This window comes from Pezoporus occidentalis, unplaced genomic scaffold (assembly GCF_034315485.1).
Source record: "Pezoporus occidentalis ecotype Australia unplaced genomic scaffold, CSIRO_AGI_Poc_V1 ctg68, whole genome shotgun sequence".
Lineage (NCBI taxonomy): Eukaryota > Metazoa > Chordata > Aves > Psittaciformes > Psittacidae > Pezoporus > Pezoporus occidentalis.
The window spans coordinates 620,433-644,319 of record NW_026916030.1 but is presented as its reverse complement, the minus strand read 5'-3'; the positions used below and the strand labels follow the sequence as shown (position 1 = coordinate 644,319).

The window sequence follows — 23,887 nt, the reverse complement described above, 5'->3', positions numbered from 1 at the left end:
TGACCACAAGAGGTCAGGTCCTCGCTTTTGTCCCTGATCAAAACCTAAAAGAACACAGAGTATGTTTTCAGCAGATGGATTTAAATAGCCCCTGGCCTACAATCTTGAGTAAGTTTGCTCTCAATTTACACCAGCACAGCTGAGAACTGAAGCAAAGATGGAGCAAGAACTGACTCTACCCCTGCCAATGCTGGCTGCTGCCGTGGACCTGACAGTGCCCAACATGGGGAGACGACCCTCACGGTGCAGCCTGGCTGTTACCCCAGAAACCAGACAAGAAACAACATCACCCTGTGCTTCCAGCACATCAAACTGCATTTACAGTACTATGCCCACCAAGGAGCGGCAACTGAGCCCATTAAGCCACCAGGTGCTCCATCACTGGGAATGGGCACCCCAAGATGCCATAGAAGATGTCAGAAGATGCAGCTCTATGTTATCCATACATCCACACACCCCTCTGAGCATTGCTGCCACACCTATAGGCAAGAGGGTGCAGGAGCACTGGACCACCAAGCGTGTTGGTCCTGAGTAACCACGATTTCACCCCAGCGTAACTTGACTTGTGTCTCTTTTTACATCCTTGGAGTCACTGCAGAGACAAACCCGAGGACGTCCCTCTGAGCCCCTCGAGGTCCGCACAGGGGACACCCCCAGTACTGTGCCTTTTGCAGGCACTCAGAAGCCACCACGTGCAGCCTCTCTTCAGGAACCAGGTCTGGGGGTTCCTCACTGTGCTCAGCACGCTCCCGGGCAGCGCCGGCGGCACCGCGGCACTCCAGCCCCGCACCGATGGTGGGAACTGGGGTTTGGTGGCTCCCGGCGCCGGGGGTTCCTCCTCCCTGCAGGTTTCACTCTGACCAAGCCAAAACCTCAAAGCCACTCGGCTCCTTGCCCCAGCTTCCCCCCAGTGGAACCCTTGGCACGGCCGCCCCAAACCCAGCGAGGGGCACAGCGCATCCCAGGGCCTCCAGCCCAGGCTCCTGGTCCAGGGGCTTCCCTCGGCTGGAGGAGATGCAGCAGCATCCCTCTGGGGCTGCTGCCTGGCCCCTTGAAGGCCATCAACAGGCTGCTGCCCCTCGCCCCAAACCTCGCAGTGGAGCCTGGGTGCCCAGAGGTCTGATGACCCCCACCAAGCTAGCATGGATGGGGGAGCAGCCCCACTGCGGCCACGAGGGTGCAGGAGGGGCACAGACCCCACTCTGGAGCATGCCCAGCTCCAGCACAGGGGCTCATTTCATCCTTTTTTGCCTTTAAACCCCCATGCAGCCTGCCAGGAGCCCTGTGCCCGCACAGCTCACTGCTGCAGCCGGGGGCAGAGCCCGAAGCCTCTGGGGACTGTTCCCATCTCCGAGGGGGAAGGACTCAGAAGAGGAATTTTCCAGAAGCCGCCATGTCACTGGAGGAAACGCTCCCGACCGCCTTCCTCCATCCCTGCGGCTTCCTCCCTGCACGCACCCATCGCCAGCCACCTCCCCATCCATGAGGGGACCCACACCCCCGTTCCCTTTGCCTCTCCCCCGCAGCCGGGGCAGCCCCGAGCCCCCCTGGCAGGAGCTGCGGTGGCGAAGGGAAAGGCAGGAAGCGTGAGCACGAGGGTGACATGGAAAGTGTGAGGAGCCCTGGAGAGCAGGGAAAGGCTGGGCTCCGGGCAGCGGAGGGGGAGGGCGCACCCAGCAAACAAGGATTCTGCTGATAAAGCAAATGTGACTCAATCACACGCTTGTGCAAAGATGTCACAACAGTCCTGAGAAATTACAGGCTCGGATTTCATCCCTCAAGGGCCGGCGCTGTCCCTGCTCTCACAATGTGCTCTGTTCTGCTGTCAGCGGCGCAGCCACTGCCCCTAATTTACTGGCTGGGAACCGCGGCAGCATCAGGCAATAATGGGGGCAGTGTGTGCCGGGCTCCGCGCGGCTGCTCTCAGCTCCGGACACTGCAGCCCCGAGCTCCCTGTGCCCCCTCCCAGCAGCCACTGCCCCCAGCCCAGCCCCAGCTGTCTTGGGGACCATGGAACCCCGGCCTCGTTTGGGTTGAAGGGACCTTAAAGCTCCTCCAGCTCCAACCCTGCCACGGGCAGGGACCCCTTCCACTGGAGCAGCTTGCTCCAAGCCCCTGTGTCCAACCTGGCCTTGAGCACTGCCAGGGATGGGGCAGCCACAGCTTCTCTGGGCACCCTGTGCCAGCGCCTCAGCACCCTCATCATAAACAATTTCTTCCTTTTATCTCAATCTCCCCTCTTTGAGCCAAAAACCTTCCCCCCTTCTCCTGTCTCCTTTTGGGTTGTCCCCACGCACCCCAAAAGGAAGGTTTGGGGGGCTCAGACCTCATCCCTGTCTATGCCCCCTGCGACAAACCCTCCCCAGTCACAGCCAGGAGCAAACCAGGCCGCGGCCAGAGAGAACTTGTACCTCCCTGGTGCTGAAGAGCATCAGTGAAGCCAGAACTGCAACAAAAGATGCCAACAGAGGGGAACATGCTCCCTCTGTTCTGCAAAGGTGAAGGGCTGCACCCTGGGGTCCCTCCAGCCTTTCCCAATGGGCATCACCCACATGGGCACGTGGTGGAGGTGGTACCTGGGTGCTTCCTCGTGCCTGCCTATCCTGTCCCAGGAGCTCTGCTCCGAGCTCCTCACCCCCGGCCAGCGCTGACCTTCCTCACTCCATCCCGCTCCCCGAAAAGAGCTCTCTGAGAGCCCACGCTCAGTGGCCCCGCAGGCTGCTGAAGCTCATTATGGCCTTTTAATTACATTCAATTGCTGTTTTATGGGCTTGTGGGCAAATGGGAAGTGATCTGATTGCCCTTGAGGGGGTGCTACGCTCTGAGCTATGAACAACCAAGCAGGATCCAGCGAGACACAAGGGAAACCCAAAAGCATCAGGCTCGCCCTAACAGAAAGAGGTCTCCTCTCAGGTCGAGGTTCCCGCAGTGATGCGCTGAGCTCGTGGCATGCAATGAGCCCAGCAGTGAACCCGGATCACACACTGCTCCCTGCACACTGGGCTGGGACATGGACAGGAGATGGGGCTCAGATCTGGAGCTGAGCAGGTTCCTCTCCTGGGGGAGCTGCTGCCAAGCCCTGAAATGCTCCTCTCCAAAGCATGAAAAGAAGCAGCCAAAAGAGCACAGTGAAGCAGAGCCAACCAAGAGCTCTGGCAAATGGGAGCCCTGAAGCAGCGCTGCTGCCCCACGGGGTCGGAGGGGAAGCCCTGGGATGATGAGGTTTTCCTTATTACGGGATGGACAAGAGGTGCAGGAGTGAGAGCTCCTCACACTGCCCAGTTGTGATTCTGCTCCCGTCTGTGGTCAGTGTTGAGAGCAACCACCGGCCCACATCACTCTAAAGGGTGGCGTGGCTGAAGGGATGGGCAGGACGGGATGAGGGGTTGAGCCCCATTCCCGGAGCAGGGAAGAGGCTTGGGAAAGGCTCCCCCCTGCCCGGGCAGGCTGCACAAAGGCAGGTCTGCCTGCGAGCTGCCTTTGGGTTTAAGTTTCTGGTTTGAGTCCAAAGCTAATGAGGCTGCACCAAGTCCAATCAGATACAGCCTAATTGAGCTCGGCATGGACGGGTCTATGTCCAGCGGGTCTCTGTTGCAGGCACTCTGTCAGCCCGCAGATAACTGCCAGGGCCTGGGAAGGGGAAGGACCCTGCAAAAATGCTTGTTTCATGTCCAGTCACAGCCTGTTCATGCTGCAGTCCCAGGTTAACCCCTTGGACACCACCAGCATCACCCTCGTGGCTGAGGAGCCCCAATGGCAACGCTGGGGCAGGGCTGAGTGAGTGGAGGGTGACAGAGGGCGATTGCATCTCTCCCGGTGTCACCCCGAGAACAGGCGCTTGGTGAGCAATGCCACGTGCCTTACATCACCTGGGGAGCAGATCCACCAACCCACACAGCAAACCCCCGGCCACACAGGTACCAACCAACCACAGGGCAGTCAAGCACTGGGATCAGGGAGAGCAGCAAGGGGGACCCAGCGAGTGCCAGGGTGAGAAAGGAGCAGGACAGGAGCTCTTCACGCCCATGAGCAGGTTGGAGCTGTGGAGAAGCCCCAGCTGAACCCAGCAGAGGAGGCTGAGCCCAAGGCCACACATTTGCTCCCAGCTGTATCCACCGAGTATCCCAGAGTATCCACCAAGTATCTGCTGTCCCTTCCCAGAGGAGAATACAAGTCTGCACCAGAGGGCAAAGAGATGGGCAGAGGAACAGGGAGGTGAAGGGCTTTAAAGAAGGCTCCACTGAGCCCTTGCTCAGGCAGTTACCAGCATCACTGCAGGGCGCTGCCAGCCCCAGGCATCTACAGCAGATTACAGCAGGAAAACGGCAATGTCCAGCTTCCAAAGCTTTCTCTTTTCCCTCTAACCCTTCTTTGGTTTCAGCATCATCCATCTCGGCAGGAAGATGGCAGCCTCGATCCCTGCGGTGGCAGCGGGAACACCGGGAACACCAGAGCAATCCCCCTCCGCCCCCAGCCGCTGGGAAAGGCTGCTCCTGCTCAGCTGACAAATAGATGAGACGTTTCATTAATAAACCTCAGCTTCTCCCAACGCTCTGATTACGATCTCTCTGTTTGGATCCCTGCTCATATTACACGTTCGTCTCAATTATATATTCCCTTCTCTTTAAATCCCCACTTATCTCCTTTACCACGTAAATCACAGAGCGGCTCTGGGGTTTTTTCCATGCCTGACTTCCCTGCTCCAGCAGCACTTAGAAAATAAACAGCAATTTAAACCGCCGGGGTGTGCTCCGAGCTCACCTCCCAGCAAACCACCCAGGGGGGCTGACCCTGGTCCTGCTGAGCCCCCACCAGCACCCGCCTCCAGCCCCAATGGGTTTGCACAACACTTCAGTTCTTGCTCAGCCTGGGCCAGATCCTTACTGAGCTCCACTGGGACATCCCCTCCCAAGGCCCTCCTCCAGCCCGAGCCCAGCATCACTGCACTGGGTTGTGAAATGCAGCCAGAGCAGTAGCGCCCTCCCCATCACCCCATGTCCTCCGGCATTCCTGCGTGGAACCCTGCATCTAGTGGGGAAGGCTTCAGTAATCTTTGACTGCTGTGCTCCACGCAGCTCCCTCCCCTTCTGGTGCCAGCAGCAGCGGGCAGAAGCCACAGCGCTGGATTCCCTCCTGTTCCACCACTGCTTGCTAGAGCAAGAGCGAGGAAGAGGGGCTCGATGGTGTGATGGGCCAGCAGTGGGATGGGGCTGGGGTGGTGGCCCTGGGTGAGCCCAGCAGAGGCACCCCTGCAAAGAGAGCAGGAGCTGCCACCAGGCACCCACCTTGCGCCCAAGGCACCCTGAGGGAAATCGCATCCCTGGGAGCACCTTGCTCCTGCTAGTACAGGGACAACGGGCAGCAGAGAAGGAGCCCACATGGGGAGCATCACACCAGTGAGGGCTTCGTGCTGCGGAGACCTTTGTGCTATGGAAAACTTCACATGATGTGCTATGGAGAGCTCCAACAAGGGAAAGCTTGGCACCACGGAGAGCTTTGAACCACGGAGAGCCTGGCAGGAGCTCCTTGCTCCCAGGGACCAGCAGCCGCATCCCTGACCCCCCATTCCCATCCCTGGCCACCGGCTGTGCCTTTAAGAGGTGCGGGGGGAGCGCGATGGCCAAAGGAGCAGGGATTCGGCGCGTCACATGCTCCGCAGCTGCAGCCCGGCACTGATTTATTCGCTCTCAAGTTCATCAGAGGGAAAAGCACTTTCCAGGCGCAGCGGATCCCCCTTCCCCTCCTCTGCTCCTCACCGGCGCGAGCTGCCCGCACCCCGAGCCCGGCCCCATCCATCACCCGGTGTCAGCCCCTGCCCTCGCACCCAGCCCAGGCACTCCCCTTCTCTCCCGAGCAAAAGCAAACTTCCTCTGGCTCCCTCGGCTCCGCGACCCACCGGCGAGAAAGCCATTCATTAACACGGGGCAGCGCCGGCTCCGCAGCCCCCCTGCATCCCGCGGCCCCGCAGCCAAAGTAAACGGCGGGCAGCGGCGGCTGTGTCCCCCCCGCACAATGTCCTCCGGGCGGTTCAAAAGTTCAGCGTTTTCCCATTTCCCAACGTTACTTCAGGAAATTGCTGGAGAAAGGGAAACCGGCGCTGCCGAAAGCGGCCGCGTGTGGCTGTCACAGCCCGCCCCACCGGGGGCAGGACCGCGCTTCGGGACCAGCCCCAGCCCCACCTGTGTCCTACCTGGGTCTGGCTTCGCAGCTTGCTTGGGCACCGCTGAGTTATCCCTAAAGCAACGCCAAGAGCAAAGCCCGGGCTCGCCACCGCCCCAAGCCAAGCAGCCCCAGGCGCGGAGAACACCAGGAGATGCTGCCAACAAGGACCCTGTGCTCAGAGCACCGGCAGCACTCACGGAATCAGAGTGGCCGGTTTGATGATGATGCTGCCAAGTGGGCTCAAAGCATCATGCAGAGCATCCCTGAGTGCCAGGCATGCCGGGCTGGCAACCATGCCTAGGTTCCAAGTCCTAGGTCCCCAAGGAGTCACAGCCTGATGGGCAAAGGGCTCCCTGCAAACGCTGCCACCAGCTCTGGTGTGCTTTGAGTTCCTTTCTTCCTCTCAAAAGCTTTCCAATTTTGCCTTTGTGCAAGCCTCAGAAGTTGCTAAAAAGCAACTGAGTCGCACCTGGGTTTTCATCAAAACCAGGTTCAACACCAGCCTCCACTGCCCATTCATAGGAAAAGTTTGTGAAATGGCTGAAACTCTTGGCAAACCTGAATTTGGGGTTATAATGAAACATGAAACTCAACGGCTTTCATGTGGTTTGGGGTTTTTGTTGCAAAACATCTGGTGCAGCAGCTTTGGGCAAGAGCACAACCGAGTACACAGCAGCGTGTCCATAGAGCAAGGAATGCACCTGCAGCACTCACCTGATTAACTCTTACTTGAAGCCATGCCATTGGTGTGGGGCTGGATCCGTGCCACTGCCTGCTCGGGGACATGGGACAGAGCTCTCAGCCCTAGCAGGGAGCCGAGGCAGGACCTTGCATCATCGCTCCAGAGCAGCTCTGGCAGCCCCATGGATGTGCCATAACACGCCGAGATGTGCCATGGGCACAGTGCTGACAGCATGCCATGGGAGCCGAGGTCCACCTCACCCAAACAGGGCACCACGCACCTCTTCATTGCAAAGGGCAACCTCGGCTGAAGCACGGCGGAGAGGGGCTGGGAACCTTCCCACCCAAGTCTTGCTTCATCCCTTCCAAGCAGGGGGATGGTTGGGGTTGCTTTGCTGTGGGGTTTTGGAGCTTGCTGAGTTCCTGGGGTGTTTGGAGCTTCTGCTCTGCACTCAGCATCCTGCAGCACGGTAAAGAGCTGGCCTGAAGCATGGCAAGGCCTCACTGGCACCTTAGGTCAAGTGAGGGGGGGAGGAAGAATGAGCTTGCTCACGCTAACCCCGCTGTTTTCAGTTGGAAAGTGGTGAAGGAGAAAACCCCTCGGAACTGAGCAGCATAAGCATCCCAGATGATGGATTTCCCAGGTATCCATCACCCTCAGCCTCCACAGACCTCTTGCACTTGCAGAAGCTCACCCTCCTCAGGCTCTGGAGGGACACAGCCACGACAGAGAGTGGCAGATACATGAAGGAGGTTCCTGAACACGACATCAGTATCTGTGTTTTCACACTCACCCTTGAGGCTCTGCCCAGCATCCGTGGCTGGGATGGAGCGGGGACAGAGCAGGGACAGGGCCGGGCTGCGGAGGTTGCTCCGGGCACCGGGCACTGGCTCCAAGAGAAACCGTATCCCAAAGGAGCAAGTGGGACACCCAGCCCCGGCACTCGGAGGTCAGCCTGGATCCAGGACACTGGGAAGGCTGATTAAGGAAGTTTATGTTAATGACAGACACAGGAAAGCCACCAATGCTGAAGCGCTAAACACAGCACTGTGCTTCTGGAGCCACTGTCTCCTCCTGCCAGCACCCAGCTCCCAGCAAGGGCTCAGCACCAAGGACTCAGCACCATCACACCCACCTCTTCCCAGTCACATCCCCAGCCCATTTCCCCTCTTCTCTCATCCATTTTAAAGCTGTCCCCGAGACATCCCCAGCAGGTTTATGGAGACCCTGGGACCAAGAGGCAGTGCTGGGATGCTGGATCACCTCCTGAGCATGCCCAGGCCAGGAACGGCTTAACCCCATCAGATCTAAACAGTTATTACTAATAATAATAATAGCTATTTATGCAGTGCGGCCCTTTCGATATGGGCACAAGAATGGATTTGTAATGAACGACAGTAAAGATTTTCGAGCCACCTAATTAGAAGGCTGTTTCCTTCCCAGACATGCCCAAGTCCCCTTGGAAAAGGAAACATGGCCTCCAACGCTCCCTCAGTGCTGTGGAAATGCTTCCCAGTCTCCTGAGGATCAATCAGACTCCAGGCTTCCCCAGGGCACCATCTGCAATCCCAGCCTCCTATATCCCAGTGCCCTGCTCTGAGGCAGCACCCGGCAGCAGCCAGCATCGCGCAAGCTCTGCTCCAGAAGGCACCCCAAATCCCAGGGGAATGCCAATGGGCGCAGCTATCCCAGCCTGCCACGGCACCGGTGGTGCCAGGGGAGAGCCAACCGTGGTGGACAGGAGAGAGGGACGGTGCCACCCCGTCGTGTGCATGGGGCAGCTCATGCGGGCGCCCACCACCCATGTCTGTTCGTGCCTGGCATTCCCAGAAAGCACCGACTTCATTATTGATCTGTGCTCGTTTGTCATCTTTATAACCTGGCCAGCACTCTGCTGAAGGCCGTGACTAATCCCACTTCCCCGGCTGGACGGGAGAGAGCCTTTAACTCTTTCAGTTTGGACTCTGCCGACTCCATCCCACAGGGCACCCACAGGACCTGGTGCTGGGCAGGGGACAGGCCAGAGCCCAGAGCAGGCAGTGGCTCAGTGCAGGTCCTTGGGGGCTGCACTGGGTTTGCAGCACCCTCTGGTTCCCTTCTCAACGCGAAGTGGCTGGAGCAGGAGGGCAGATGGGCCGCTTATGGAGATGGAGCTGAGTGACACCGCTGGCACTATCCAAAATGGACTTTCCACCCATCGCTCTCTGCCAAAACAAACCATCTCCTGCTGGTTTGGGGTGAGTTGCCTGGTCAGGGTGCAGGTCTAAGGGCAGGTTTATCTGCCGGTGCTGGTGAGCATCCAGCCTTCGACACGCACCCATGGGGTCAGCAAACCAAGGCAGCCGCGTGCCCATGGTCATAGGGACCTCCCCAGCTCTGTCCCTCCTGGCCAGCAGACCCTGTGCCAGCACGCTCTGCCCTCTTCAGGAACAGCAAAGCCCCAAAGCAACCAGTGCCAAGTGACAGCACGCGATAGCTGCATGCCCCAGCAAGCTCCCGGTCCTCACCGCGCTGCAGGCAGCAGCAGCCACCAGCCATGCCTGTGACTGCTGCCCAAGCAGCCCCAGCGTGCTCAATGCAGAGGTTACCCCCAACAGGGCACGAGGGGCACCTCCTGCCCACATACCATGGGCTACTCCAAGCACTGAGCTGCTCGTGCAGCCTCCAGTGCCTTCATCAAAGCAAAGACCAGCAGCAGGACTTAGTCCTGGCCTTGGCGTGCTCAGCTCCTCATCACTGAGCAGAGGCAGCAACACGAACCCCTGACTCTCACAAACACCTACACACAAAGTAAACTCCAAGTACTGCAGGAAGGTCGGGCTAAAACCTGTCCATGGCAATGGGGAGAATGTGCCACGGTGTGGGGGGACACTGCCCCTCTCCAGCTGAGCAACCAGCAACCACCAACATAGCAGGGGAGCACCCCCCGTGCTGGGAGGTTGGTGGGACCAGGTCTCCCTCCCTCCTTCCAGGCACTTCCAGTCAGGATCAAACTCCCAGAGGAAAAGGTCCATTGAGTTAAATGCAGCAGATGCTGTTTACCGAGGGGTGGGATACAGGGAGTACCAAACACGGCATCTGCAATCATGGAAAGCCAGATAAAGAAAATCAAATCTCATGCTTGAGGGCATGGGTTGATGAGTACGAGGGTCAGGAAGGAATTTCTCTCCCCTTACACAGCAGTGCACAATTGGGTCAGTGCATTACCAGGTGGCACCAGTCCTGCATTGCTTTTGCCTTTCCTTTCTGAAGCCCTCCTGTTGTCACAAGAGCTGCATCCAAGGGACCAATGGCTTAACCTGGTGTGGCAGAGCTGGTGCTTCCCCTGTCACCCCTTTGCTAGAGATCAGCATCCCCAGTCCCACTGGGAAGATCACGTAAGGACCTCGATTGCTCAAACTGGTGCTTTCACCTTGCAGCTCCTGCTCCTGCCCCCTCCCAGCCATAATGACTTCTACTGCAATCATCTCATTATAACAAAACTCCTCTCCATAAGGGCCTTTTCTTCCCCCGTGTTTGTGAAGTGCTGCGTACACCTCTGGCTCTATTTCAATACGCAGCAGTAGGAATAAACCCTGCAATGTTGGCTTAGAAAACAACGGTGCTGGAAAGGAGGCTGCAGGGAGGGAAGTGCAGACAGAGCACTGGAGATTTTCCTGTCAGAGGCTGGGAAGCGCCTGTGGTGACAGCGGTCGCTCTCACTTTACACCATGTCCAGCACCCTTTCTCTTCCTTAAGCAGCTTCTCTATGCTAAAACTTGCTTAGCTGGAAGGATCTAACTACAGGGAAGAGGCTTGAGTTTCACATTAAAACAAAGCAAGCAAACAAATGCAAAGATGCTCTGTAACATGTGTCTATCTGCAGCCAGCCCTTGCTAAACCAGGCTTTGCCAAACCGCACTCCATAAACCAGACAAACAGTTATTGGCCTTTTCCTGCTGCCAAGGAGGAAGCGATTCCCCATCACCAAGAGTGGCATTTTCAAACATGCTCTGTATCGCTGTCATTCTACACCCGCTGCAGCCAACCCCACAGGACCCCACTTTGCAAACCCTATCAGTGGAGCTGATTGGGGTTTATAGCAACACTTACAGTTTGTGCTGTCTGAAACATGAATGCTGACCACTGTCTGACGACACAAATGCACCCAGCTCACTGTGACCATCTACCCAGCACTGAATATGGGGAGCTATAGGTCAGCCAGTGCAGCTGGGACACAGCATCCTGCCCTCCTGCACCCAGCACCACATCAGGAACCTGAGCCTCAGGTCAGCATCACCCGTTCGACCCTGCTACCTCCCAAAGCCACCGCCATCCGTCAGCCCTCAGAGCCATGCACATCTCGCGGCAGTGAGTCAGCCTCCGGGATCCGGCCCCAGGAAAGGTGGAATCAAAGGTATGAAAATGCTCTGAATGGGAACTGGCATGCCCAGGCGCAGCCCCTGCGATCCAGAAGCTGAGCCAAGAAAAGAAAGCAGGCGCTGAAGGCCGGGATGGGGCAAGGGGAGTTCCAGCATCGCAAACGTGCTGCAGACAAGTGGGAGAACAATGTTGAGGGGAACGTCTGCAGGAGCCTGTGGTGGCTCGCTTGGAATGGAGAAAACAAAAAGAAGAGAAACAGAAACAAATGGAAGAGAAGCAGCAGCAGGAGCAGCTCTGGAGCCTGGCGCTGCGGTCGGCGTGGCGAGGGGGAACACAAGTGATGCTGGGGAACAGCTGGACTTGATGATCTTAAAGGTCTTCCCCATCCTAGATGATTCCTTGACGGGGAGAGGAGGGGGCTGTGTCGGGGCATCAGCACTGTGCTTCAAGCTGGTTCCCATCCTCAGCATCACTCTGTGCCCTCAGGTCTGGTATTTCAGCTGCCACCACCCCTTGGTTTCCCCTGCAGGTGATGGAGATGTGAAACATCTCCTGCCCACTGCCACCTCCCGGTCCCTTGACCTGGCAAGGCTGCAGGGACCCGGCGCTCCCGGGACGCCCTCCTCCAGCAAACACCCTCCTGCACCCCCGGTGCCACCGTGTCCCAGAGCTCGTGCAAGGAAACAGCCCCTTGCCCTCCCGGGCCAGCTCGGAGCAGGCTGGGAACAACACGAGCCGTGCTGGGAACAAAGCAGTGCTTGTGTTGTGGTCACTGGGAGGGAGCTCCTTCTTCAAGCAGAAAGGCTTGGGGGGTGTTTTTTCCTTTTTGTTTTATTAGTGGGTTTGCTTTTTCCCTTGTTAACCAAAAATGTCGAGACTGTGCCCAGAAAAAGGGCTCCAACAGACGAGTTAATTTCAAAGTAACAATGCAAATTCTCAGAAGATCCCATGTCAACAGTTCATTAAAAAAACAAGTTTTATACTGAAACAAATTCTTGTTTCTGCTTCTTTGCAGCGACATGAAACTCTCTGCAAAGGCTGAAACCAACCCAAACTGTTCCAAATGGTCCTTTCTGTGTGGGAGCACGATGCTCCTGACTCAGAGATGCTTCCAAAGCCCCAGGAGAAAGGCACCCCCTGGCCAGCCCTCATCCTCTTTACTGTTTGCTTTCCCCTTTTTACACTGAAAAAAGCCAGGTCAAAGCAGGGACGGTGCAGTCCTGGGGACACCAGAAGGTGACACTGGGTTACAGAGCTACAGAAGATTGAAGAAAGCCCCCAAAAGTGAAGGAAGAACCGAAGGCTGAGGCTGAGTCAGCGCTGCACCACTGCAAAGAGGTGCCCAGGGTCACCCTGGGAGGATTTGACTCCGTAGCTCCAACCAGAATCACAGCAATGGTGCTCCCCTCCACTCCTCATCACCTCTCCTCCTCCATCCTCAGCTCCATCTAGGGAGCCCTCAGATCTGCCATTTGCCACAAGCCTTGACTCAATCTGCTTCGCATTACCATAACAATGCTGGGCCCCGAGTGGACATGTGAAGTGTCTCAAATTTATTGTGATTTTAAGCCACCCCTAAGACTGCACAGACATTGCTGGAATGCTTCCTCCTCCTCTAAGACGCGATGATGGCTCTGCAAGCCAGCGCGAGGGACGCGAGGACAGGCGGGAGGAGGAGATGACTGGAGCCAGCTGCCTCTGTGCTGCCTGCACGGCCGGGCCGGGGCATGGGAAGGGAGCAAGGGGCTTCCCGAGGTGATGCCGAGACAGGGGCAACGTCCTCTGGGATGTGCAGCAATGGACGGGGCCGAGCGGCTGCCGAACCCATGCTGCATCTCCTGCTTCAGGGAGGGGAACAGCTCAGGGCAGAAGGGCTTTGGCTGGGGCAGGACCATTGTGAACAGTCCAAAACCTGCCAATGCCAGCCCTGTGCTGCCCCACAGCTCCTTGCACCCGGGACAGCCCGGGATGTAGAGGGACAGCAGCGCCAGCACCGTGCTGCATCCCTGCTGCCGGCCCCGCATCCCTGCTGACCCTGCACCGAGCCTCTGCCTGCAGCACAACGCTCACACAAACTGCACCTGCGAGACTGCTACAAGAATGAACTGATCACAGAATTACAGTCGTTGGAACTCGCACAGATAGATAATTGCCTTCTATTAGTTCCTGTACATAATCCATTACACACTGATTAGGCCTAAGTAAGGATCTTATAGTCCCAGTATGATTAATGGCAGATCACAGATATTAAACTCCAACAGGAACAGATAACTTACTGTGTTCTTTCTTGCCTTAGGAGCACATCACCCTGTGAGTTACGGGCAGAAGTTTCCAAGTGCCTGTATCAAACACATCTGAAATTCCCACCTGACCTGACCATGGTCCCTCCCCATGGCGGGTACCAGCTCCCAAGCCCCAGCTCCATCCTCAGCAGCCCCCTAACAGCCATGTGCCACATGAGGCCTGACCAGTCCCAAACCTGTGTTTAGCTCAGAACAACTGAGTGTCAGCATCCCTTCCAACCCAGAGCAGCCAAACCTCTGCCGAGCATCTCACCCCCAGCTCAGATGCTCTCATGTCCATGGATGCCCACACCACACACTTACTTTCCACCATTCCCTGCCCAACACACAACATCCCTGGATATTTTGTGCCTGCAACCACTTGACTGCTCGATGCCATTCCTGGATGCTGGCCCTGCCCATGCTCCTGCTGGGCTCGGTGGGACTGTCCCTGCATTGGAGCCAGCATGTCCCCTGCGAGAGGGATGCTCGGGGACCTGCCTGCAGCACTGAGGTTCTGCTCCCATCAGCACTCTCACGCCCTGTTTGCAGGAGCAGAAAAACCTGCCTGCAGGCGACAGGAGGCTTTATTTAAGAGGAATAAATAAAAAATAAGGCTGTGATTATCTCGGGCCACTCTCCAGCTGCCACCCAGAGACACAGTGAGGAGGGGGGGACTTTTCAAGTGAATAAGCAGAAGGAGCGGATGTGACATGCCGAGGCACAGGGCCGGATTCCTCGCTCCTGGCCAGATAACCCTGGTACTGCCATGGTGGAGGGCATTGGGAAGGAGAGGAGGAAGGCAGGAAAACAGCAAATGTGGGCAAGGGAGGCTGTGCCCAGCACCAGGCTGCTCATCTGATGCTCCTGCCGGCCAGTGCTGGGGATGGAGGAGGTTTCCTGCCCGTTAACAAAAAAACCCTTCTGCAGGTTACAAACGGTGCTGCTGCCCGGCGGGAGGTTGGACATTTCAGTTCATTAAGCAGCAAATAACCTCTGTCACTTCTTATTTTCAAGTTTATTTACATGTAGGGGTGGGTATTTTACTCCTGCCTCCTCCTTCCCTCCCAGCCAGCAGCAGTGTGTTATGTGCACGCAGGGAGCAGTGCTCCGGCCCCTGGGCTCGCCCCTCCGATGGCTCTTGGCCACCAGACCCCCCGTGATGGGCTGCCCAGAGCACAGAGATGCCCAGTGGGAATGCAAACCAGAGCAGGGCTCCTGGTGCGGAGCAGACCTTTCCCCTGGCAGTACAATAATATTCTCCATGTCTGCCTAGAAATGCCAGCCCTGCCTGGGAGCCTTCGGTTCCACAGGGAGATGCAGGGCAGGTTCCACAGAGGTGGAACACAAGGAACTGCACAGGGTGACCCAGCTCCAGTGAAACCCGGGTGGCACCTCCAGCGCCACTTGAGGCTGGGAAGGGCATCTGGGAGGGTCAGCACCTGATTTGGTCCCCAGCAGCCTGCAAAGACGCTGTGATCTTTTGCAAGAGGATGTGAACTCCCTCCTCAGCTCAGCTGTAGCCTGGGTCATGGGTACCCTCCTGAACCACTTCCAGAGCAGTGCTGAGCAGCTCCTGCATCCCTCCTCGCATCCCTCCCCGCCTCCTCCGGCAGCCCCGGCCGTGACTCAGCCCCGGCACCACTGCGGTTCCCTGGTGGGCAGAAGAAATCCCTCCTCGTGTTATCTGGTTCCTAAAGCACTTGAGCAGACGGCGAATGTGCAAGCCATTATATCAGTCACTCGCTATCGAAAGCTCACACAGTGGCACTTAATTACAGCCCCGGAAGCGCAGGCTTCCTTAATAAATCAAAGAAATAAAGTCAGGGATGATGCACTGAACAGAGGGGGTGGGGTGGGGGGAATAAAGAGCTTACAGTTTCCCACTGTGTGTCCCCTTTAGATAACAGATGCTCTCTTCTTAACCTCTCACTTCATCAGATCAGCTCCAGCTGTGTTTGGATCAAGTGCACAGCCTGGCCCCTGTCCAGCCTGCCCGCTTCCTGCGCTGGTGCCAGCTCCATCCCTCCAGCCCCAGGGCTGGCTGAGCCAGGGTGGCAGGGGGAGGGAGCCCCACTGAGCCAGGCCTGTTTCATTAAGCACATTTTACTCTATTCCTGCTTCCAGTGACACGAACTCCTTCACAGGAGCATCCCTGGCACTCCCAAAGAGAGCTGAACATCCATCAGCATCCTGGGAGCTGGTCCTGCCACAGGAGCGATGCTCGGGTGATGTCTTCCCTTGCAAGCCCTGTGAGCAGCCCTGGCCAGGTGACAGCCAGGAGATGACACTGAGCAAACAGCGCCCAGAGGCCACAGCTCTGCATCCTCTTGGCCATAAATCACAGCAGGAGCCCACGGGACGCCCTCTGCTCCCGCCTGGGCGCACACCACCCAGCTCCCTGTTTATTTGCAAGTGTCACCTCCTCCTCCTCCCCGCCGCGGGACCACGGTGATGGATGGGGCTGCAGCAGCATTAAACAGAGATCCCTCACCACGGAGCCTCATCAGCCTGTGCCAGGGCCACGCACGAGCAGCCCCACTGCTGGGCTCCCCTCACCAAAGCTGCACCCACCATCCTGTACCCCCATTGAATGTTGATGGTACCAGAGGCTGCAGAGCCCAGGGCCCTTACCCGCCTCGCAGCCCAAGGACCTCAGCAGAGATAAAGTCTTTGAGAAATCCCACTGCTCCTAATCCCCCAATAGCACAGAAATAATGAAGCATTATCTCATCACGCCTTAACCCAGTAATTACCCAGGGGATGGCTTAATAAAGAAGAGACACCCGCCTGCCAAGCACAGCCTAAGCCTCCTGCCCAGTTACACAACCAGGCTGGGCACGGTGGCGGCTCCATCCTTCAGACCAGGCAGGGGAAGGGGAGCAGGAGCTGCCCTGTCCCAAAGTGGGGGCCTGGAGGAGCCGGGATGCCCATGAGAGCTGTGTCCCCGAAACCTCACAGAGCTCATAGGGTCTGCGCACCCTCCACCCCTCACCAGCTCGGCTGCTACCCTGCTGCTTCCTCCCTGCACCCCACATCCTTCCTGCCAGCCCCCCTGCACACCCTGCGTTGCCTGGGAAGGGACACAGCAGCAGGACAGGTTAAACCCCATCCCGGCAGCCTGACCGGGATGCCTCAGCATCTCCTGGCCACGCAGCCCAAATCACGAGCAGCTCCAGCAAATCTTAGCCCGGCTCCGAGCGGGACCACGTGCGCTGCTCAGGTAACGGAGCTGCAGTGTGGAAAGTGAGCCGGGCGGAGGGGAGCGCTTGGGTTACAGCGGGAGCAGCGGCTCCGGCAGCTCCCGGGCACCGATATCTGCAGATCTCTTACAAATAAATATTATCTGGGCATTAAAGTTACATGCTGGGCGAGATGGGCCCCGAGCTTTCCCTCACTCATCTACAGCGGATGCCAGCGCTTCCATTATTCATCTCCCAGGTTGCGGGCTCCCTCCTGCTCCATCACTGCCACCCTGGCCCCGTGGGAGGAGAGGGGATGCTGGAGCGGCTCCACAGCCCCGCTGTGCTTGTCACACATCGCTCCCTGGCTGAGCCACGCTGCTCCTGGGGGGACACAGCTCCTCCAGTGCCAGGGCTGGGGCTTTCCCAAGGCCTGGCTTTGCTGAACCATTCCCATGTGCAGCCACAGCACAGATGAACAAGCGGCCCTGGGGACAGCGACAGCAGCACCGGGTGCAAGGACGCACAGAGGAGGCTGCATGAAGCCTTCAGCTCAAACAGGCCAGTTCCTTCAACCCAGCCACCCGCTCAGCGCGGGCTCCCAGCACAAAACCGCCCCACACAACACCAGAAGCTCTTGGTGCTTGTGCCCACCCCAAGAGCATCATGCTGGCCGCAGCATCCCGATGTGCTGCAGACCAGTATGCGCCTGGCAAGGAACGAGTGGGTTTGACTCCCACACCCTGCTGTATCCCAGGCTCCTGTTCCAGCGTGGGGCTGAGCCGCAGCAGGATGTGGCCTCACAGCACCCATGTGCATCAGCACCTCCAGCAGCCTCTATCTCCAACATCCAATGATACTGAGGCACCAGCACAGAGCTGCCCTGCTCATCCTCCCGCTCTGTAGCTGGAGGTACCATGGGATGCAATTGCCCACCAGAAGCAGCAGCAGAAGCTTCAGGACAGGGATGGATGTGCACCCACCAGCCTAGCCAGGATGAACATGGTGCTTCCCACAGCCCAGCAGTGACCTACACTGTGCTTTGCCTCTAGCAGGCTCTAACCACTGTGATGGGTATCGCAGTCAGATGTTGCTTGCCAAGAGCTGAGCACTGGCCAAGGGCAAGGAGCAAGGATAGAGCCAAACCCCAGGAGACAGGCTTGTCCCACTGCCTACAGCACAAACTCTTGATGGATATTGCCATTATACACAGAAAGTTCCAGCACAGAAAGTTTCCCCTCCCCAGATCACACACAGATGGACCAGGGGAGAAGCTGAAGCAGCTTTTCCCATTGCCATTCCCCAGGAGGACAAAGGGCCAGCTTTGGATGAGGTGGATGGGTTACTGCTGGGGGCATCCACCCAGTCCCTGCTCCAAGCATCATGAAATCACCCACGGGAGCCTCGAGGCACAGTGAGGTGACAGCACCCATCACCTCCCTGGGGCCGCTCCCCTCCCCTCGCTTCTCCTTTTCAACACAAGTCAGTTTTAGCCTTTCATCACCCCCACCAGGCCCTAGCCACGTCCCCCCACCCCCGACCCCTCCACCCCATCTCACCAGTGATGGGGTGAGCCCAGCCCGGTGCCGCGGTCCCCGCAGGATGAGGTGCCAAGGGGGATGTTTTCCTGGTCCCCTGACGTCAGGCAGGGCCTTGTCGGGAAATGAATGTGGATTTCGACACCCTCCGGTTCCTCAGCTGCTCTTTCAACATCCCCACAGCAAACCCTCGTGAGGAGCACACCCCGTCACTCCCTCGCGGCCCTCCCTCTGCTCCCTTGCTTTACCCACAGGAGTATTTGTCATCTCCAAATAAGTATGTATTAACCCAGCTGCAGGCGTCTGGGGCTTCCCACCTCCTGCTTTCACCCGCACCAAGGCCACAGCTCTGTTGAGCCCCAGATGCCAGCAGGCGACAGCTCCAGGAGCGTTCCTGCTGCCTCCTGTGAGCCCAACCTCCCCACCAGCCCCAGCAGAACACCCTGGTTAGGAGACATCCCAGTGCAAGCAGATGCAGGGGGGGTGGATGACAAAGAGGCGATGGGAAGGAACCTTCCTCAGGCTTTTCCTCTCGGTAAAGTCATAGAAGGGACAAAGTCCAAAGCCAAGGGCCAGTCCCACCGCACAGATCCTCCCCATCCCTGATACCGCTCCTATGGAGTAAAGACTTTCTGGGCAACCTCTGCCCTGAGGGGAAGCAGGGAGCTGAGACGCAGCACTCCACCACGACGGGGAGATGCTCACACCAAAGCCAGCGTGCAGAACAGACACAGCGGTCCCTGTCCCGCCTGGGGACAGCCCAAGGCCACCTCACCTCCCCTAAGGCACAAAGCAAAGGGATTTAGGCAGCAAATCCCAGCCTGGGGAACGCTCAGATGCTGCCGCACACCCAGGGAGCATTTCAAAGCCTGGCCTCTGCCCCCCCATCCCCTGTCACCGCTGTCACAGCCCCTTCCTCCCTCCCACCCCTTTCGAATTAGCAGCCATCGACCTCGTCCCCTGCAGAGCTGACATTAATCCGGCAAGGTTTGTTTAACAACAGCTCCCATTGATCTGGAGCCGGATCCCCCGGGTCAACACGGGCTTTTGCCAGGGTCTGGAGTGCAGGATCCGGCCCCAGAGCACCCGTCAGGCTGAAAGGGCCGATAGGATCAGATGCTGTCAGTGCTGCGCTGGGACCCATTAGCTTTAATTAGCTGATGATGCTGGAGAGGCCACATAAAACAATGAAGGGGATTGATCCCTCGTGGAACACTATTGACAGTGGAGCTGCATCTGGGATCAGTTTGGTGCCGGATGCATCTGTAGGGTCTATAAAACCAAGGCCTGTTTGCTTTCTCTTTGCTTTTTTTTCTCTCTTTCATTTCCCAACCCCATCATGGTAGCCTGCCAGTTTAAAAGCAAGAGCAAAACAATAAGAAACGGGCCAAAAGCTGGCTGCAGGGAGCCCTCTCTGATTCCCACTGATGATAAGCGACGGCACATTTAATCACTTCCACCATCCCTCCCTGCTAAAGTCTCTAATATATATAGCACACGCCAAGCACTGAGGCACAAACCTGCTTCCAGGTCACTGCCATTACCCCCATTTAAAACCAAGACACCAGCTTTCTCCATGCCCTCTGCTCTGAAGGGCAGATCCATCCCTGGAGACACCCGCTCTCTGCAGTGTCACCCATCACACCCAGCCAGGCACCAGGGTGCCACGAGGAACACACTGCACCAAGGAGGGAACCCCAGACACCGGGATGCTGTCAGGAGCTCTCTCGTTTCCATCTCCCCTGCTGCAATCATCCGTCTGAGCATCCCTGTGTGCTTCCCCATGCTGCAGGGATTTCCCCTGTGGGACTGGGATGCTGACAGCCAAACGCCTTTGTACAGCCCAGGCACCTCCTTGTGTATGAATAAATCCCAGTAAGACAAACCCACAGTCACCAGGAGCAAGCACAGCCCTGGCTTGGTGCAGGGAGCATCTCCCCTTCCAGCAGCACTGGGGAATCACCCAGGCTCGTCTGTACTTCACCCCACTCCCCCACCCTGAGCTCCAGCATTTAGCAGACACAGCACCACATCCTGACCACACTGCAGCCCAGGGATGAAGATTTGGCCAGCCCAGAGACAGGCCAGGAGCCAAACACTCCTCTGAGCTGTGGGGAGTCCCCACTAAGGGTGCAAAGAGGAAGATGCGTATCGTATCTCTCTCCACTGCCTCCCAGCAGGCAGAAGAGCCAAGGATCACACAGAGCATCCCTGACCCCAGCAGAGCATCCCTGACCCCAGCAGAGCATCCCTGACCCCAGCAGAGCATCCCTGACCAAAGCAGAGCATCCCTGACCACAGCATCCCTGACCAAAGCAGAGCATCCCTGACCCAGCACAGCATCCCTGACCACAGCAGAGCATCCCTGACCCATCACAGCATCCCTGACCACAGCAGAGCGTCCCTGACCCAACACAGCATCCCTGACCAAAGCAGAGCATCCCTGACCCATCACAGCATCCCTGACCCAGCAGAGCATCCCTGATCACAGCAGAGCATCCCTGATCACAGCAGCTCCTGCCTTGGGGGTCCCTGGGGCCATTTCTCCCCATCAACCCCACGGCAGCTACAAAAGCTCCCCCCAGCCCCAAAGCCCGGTCAGGGCAGCAGCCGGGCCGCAGCCAGAGCAGGGGGAGCACATGCCAGCTCTGACGCTGACACCCTGGCGTAACACTTTCCAGATGTGGCTGCAGGAAGACAGAAGCGGAGCTGTTCCCTGCTGAGGAAGCTGGAAACGGTCGGAGATAATGTGGAATTCCTGAACCGGAGCCAGCGCCGGCCGGGGCCGAGGCGCAGGGACAGCCCGGCAGAGGCAGCGCGCCGGGGCCGATGCACAGCTCCTCTCTTTTGTGTGTGTGTGTTTTATTTCGGGAACGCTGCGTGTAAAAGCCCTTAATTTATCGGCTGTGTGGGCCGACGGCTGTACCCAACAAACGGAACATTTTCTCCCCAGCCCTGCGTGTGTGTGATAAACAGCCGCGGCGGGAGCGGCCAACAGAGCCTTTTTCTTCCCGTGATAAATCCCCTCCCGCCAGCCCCGGCTTTCTTGGCCTGCAGATTATTATTTTTGCCTCCTTGTGCACGGGGAGGCCTCGGCCCCCTCCCCGGCTCCGCTGCCCAGGCGCGGGCGGCGATGGGCAGGGTGGGCGCTGCCGCTGGTCCCTGCCTCGCCTCCTCCTCTTCCTCACCGAGCAGCGCTGATGCTGACGTATCCCTGCCTGCAAACCCGCTGCGGGCGGCTGACGGAGGAGGCCGAAACAGCAGGGAGCGGTCCCTGCCCCACACTGGGCACAGGTGGGCTCCCTCCCTGCAGCTCCCTCCCCAGGGTGCTATAGAGCACGCTCCCCATGCAGGGTGCCACAGGAGACACCTCTGGCATGCCGGTCCCTCGGCTCCCAAGCTGCTCAGAGAGTAGGTACCACCATAACACAGTGTTGGGAAGGGTGCTGCTTCAACACAGGAGACAACTGCAACGGGGCACTGCTGCAGGAACCCTCCTGAAGAGGAGGGGTGCGGAGCAGAGCATGATGTGGTGACACAGCCCCAGCAAACCCCCATGTGCCGGTGCTGCTGCCGGGGCATGGGCACGGTGGCCCCATGGCCACGCTGAGCTGCTCCTTCAGGTCGCTTGCCCCCATCTTGCACCCAAACTCAGGCCAGTTCCTGGGTGAAACAAACTTCCGAGAGCCGCAGCCCAGCACAAAACCCCCTCCTCTCACCCCAGATCTGGGTCCTCTCCCCTTTCTGGCTGAGGCAGGTATCTCAGAACGCAGCACTTCCCCCCGGGGGTATTTCAACACTCGCTTTTCTCAGGCAGAGCCATCTGAGAAGGGCTTCCAGGGCTGCCGACGGGCTTTGGAGCAGGCCCAAGAGGAGAACAACCATGGGAATGAGGAGGGTTTCCTGGAGCATCCCTGAGGGGTTCGGCTCGGCTGGTGCAGGGCAGGAACGGGGCTGGTGCAGAGACCGCAGCAGCAAAGCACCCGTGAGTCCAACCTATGTGTGCCTCCATGATGGCGGCCCTTGGAAATGGGGGTATCCCAAAAAGCTGACAGCCATTCCATTTGTAATCCAGCTGATGGGAGTTCAGGCATCCGTCAATCCAGCCTCTTGGTACAGGAGTTTCCATTAGAAGGAAGTTTTGCCTCAAGGCAGGGAAGGCACAAACATGCCACACACCTTGGGTGCAAGGGGAGACCCTGGCGTTGCTGTTTGTCACCTGTTTCCTTATGGCATTGCCAATATTCCCTGGGGCACCTGCGGGAATGGGATGGCTCAAAGGACCAGGAAGAGGCTGGGGCACGCTTCAGCTCATGGGATGCTTTGGGGCCCTTCCAGAGAAGCAGCTGCCGATGCTCTGGTCCAGAACCCCCCCAGTGGTGCTTGGTCATGCCTGAGGGGCCCCCCACATGCTCTGGGAGGTTGGGAATTCCTGCAGTGCTCCCCCAGGCAATGCCCAGCCCAGTGCCCATGGCTGCACAAAGCCAAGATGGAACAGGCTAAAGAAGGCAAATTCCCCTGGCGAGGGGAGGCACACGGGCAGCGGTGACCATGCCTCATTTTCCCAGCAGATCACAGCACTGCCCTTTAACCGCTGCCAGCGAGCCAGAGTCCTGGAATTACCCAGCCCAGCGGATACCCCCAGCTCTGCCCATGAGCCCCCTCGTGCTGGCCGAGCCCCCACATCCTGCGGGAGCAGCAGCCACCGCTCGCATCCCGGGATGTCAGAGGCAGCCGTGCTGATGCTGATGGGCATGAAGGTCAGTGGAGCAGGAAGGTTGTCTCCAGCAGCAGCGCTGGCTGCCCCGTGGGCAGCAGTGACCTGCGTGCCCTGCGCCGGGCATCCCCTTCCCAAGGCCTGTCCTGCGGGTGTCTGAGCACAAACCCTGTAAGTGCATCACTGGGGGAACACGAGAGGAAAGCAACGCCACGTCTGCATCAGCCCTGAGCAGCACTGCCTGCACCTCCAGGTCCCACTGCACCCCTTCCCTGCTGTCATTTCCACTGTGAAAGCCAAAGGGGCTGCTTGGCTCCTGCTCTCCCTGCTCTCTCCAGGGAAAGTCTGGGGCTCTGGCAACGGGAGGAACCGGGATGCTGTTTGCCACAGCGGGGTGCGATTCGCAATGATGTGGTGCCTGGCGATGCACCCAGCAGAGGCACCCACCCTTGCAGCCCAACACAGCCATCCCATTCCTGTTCCACTGCTGGGGGAAACCGAGGCACGGAGGGACCCTACCAGTGCTGAACACTGATTGCTGGAGACCGACCCCAGCAGCGGGCAGGGCACTGCAGAGCCCCGCAGAGGAGCCGTGCCCCTCGGTCCTGCCTGCAGAGCGGGCCCAGGGCTCACACACAGCCACAGCCCTGCCCGGCTGCGTGCGTGCAGAGAGGCAACCGTAATCCCCCTGACATCTGCTGTGCCGAGCTCATCCTCGGGTGCGAGCGATCCAGCATCTACCACACCACACGCAGGAAGGAACCCAAAGGCACTGCCTGTCCCCGCATGGGGACGGCTGGGGGACACACACCACCACCAACCCGGCCCCGCTGTCCTGCCCTCCCACCTCCCCGCCTTTAAACGGCGCTCACCCGGTCCCCTCTGACCCGGGAGCCGCACACAGCCCCTGAGGAGAGGCACAGCCCCGCCGTGTCCGTCCCTCCCGTCACCTCCTCCGGCCA

At 58.4% G+C, this 23,887-nt stretch overlaps 1 protein-coding gene across 2 annotated transcripts in view; it reads right to left on the bottom strand.

Moving 5' to 3' along the window:
- RXRA (retinoid X receptor alpha) overlaps positions 1-23,887 on the bottom strand; it is an 87,811-nt gene that overhangs the window by 34,199 nt on the left and 29,725 nt on the right. Inside the window, exon 1 of one of the 2 annotated variants that reach the window (XM_062641080.1) lies at positions 18,230-18,251. The exons of the other annotated variant lie outside the window; for it this stretch is intronic. The gene's annotated coding sequence lies outside the window, so the exon portion shown is untranslated. Of the gene's footprint in view, positions 1-18,229; positions 18,252-23,887 lie in introns of those variants that run through there. 2 annotated transcript variants of the gene reach the window in all.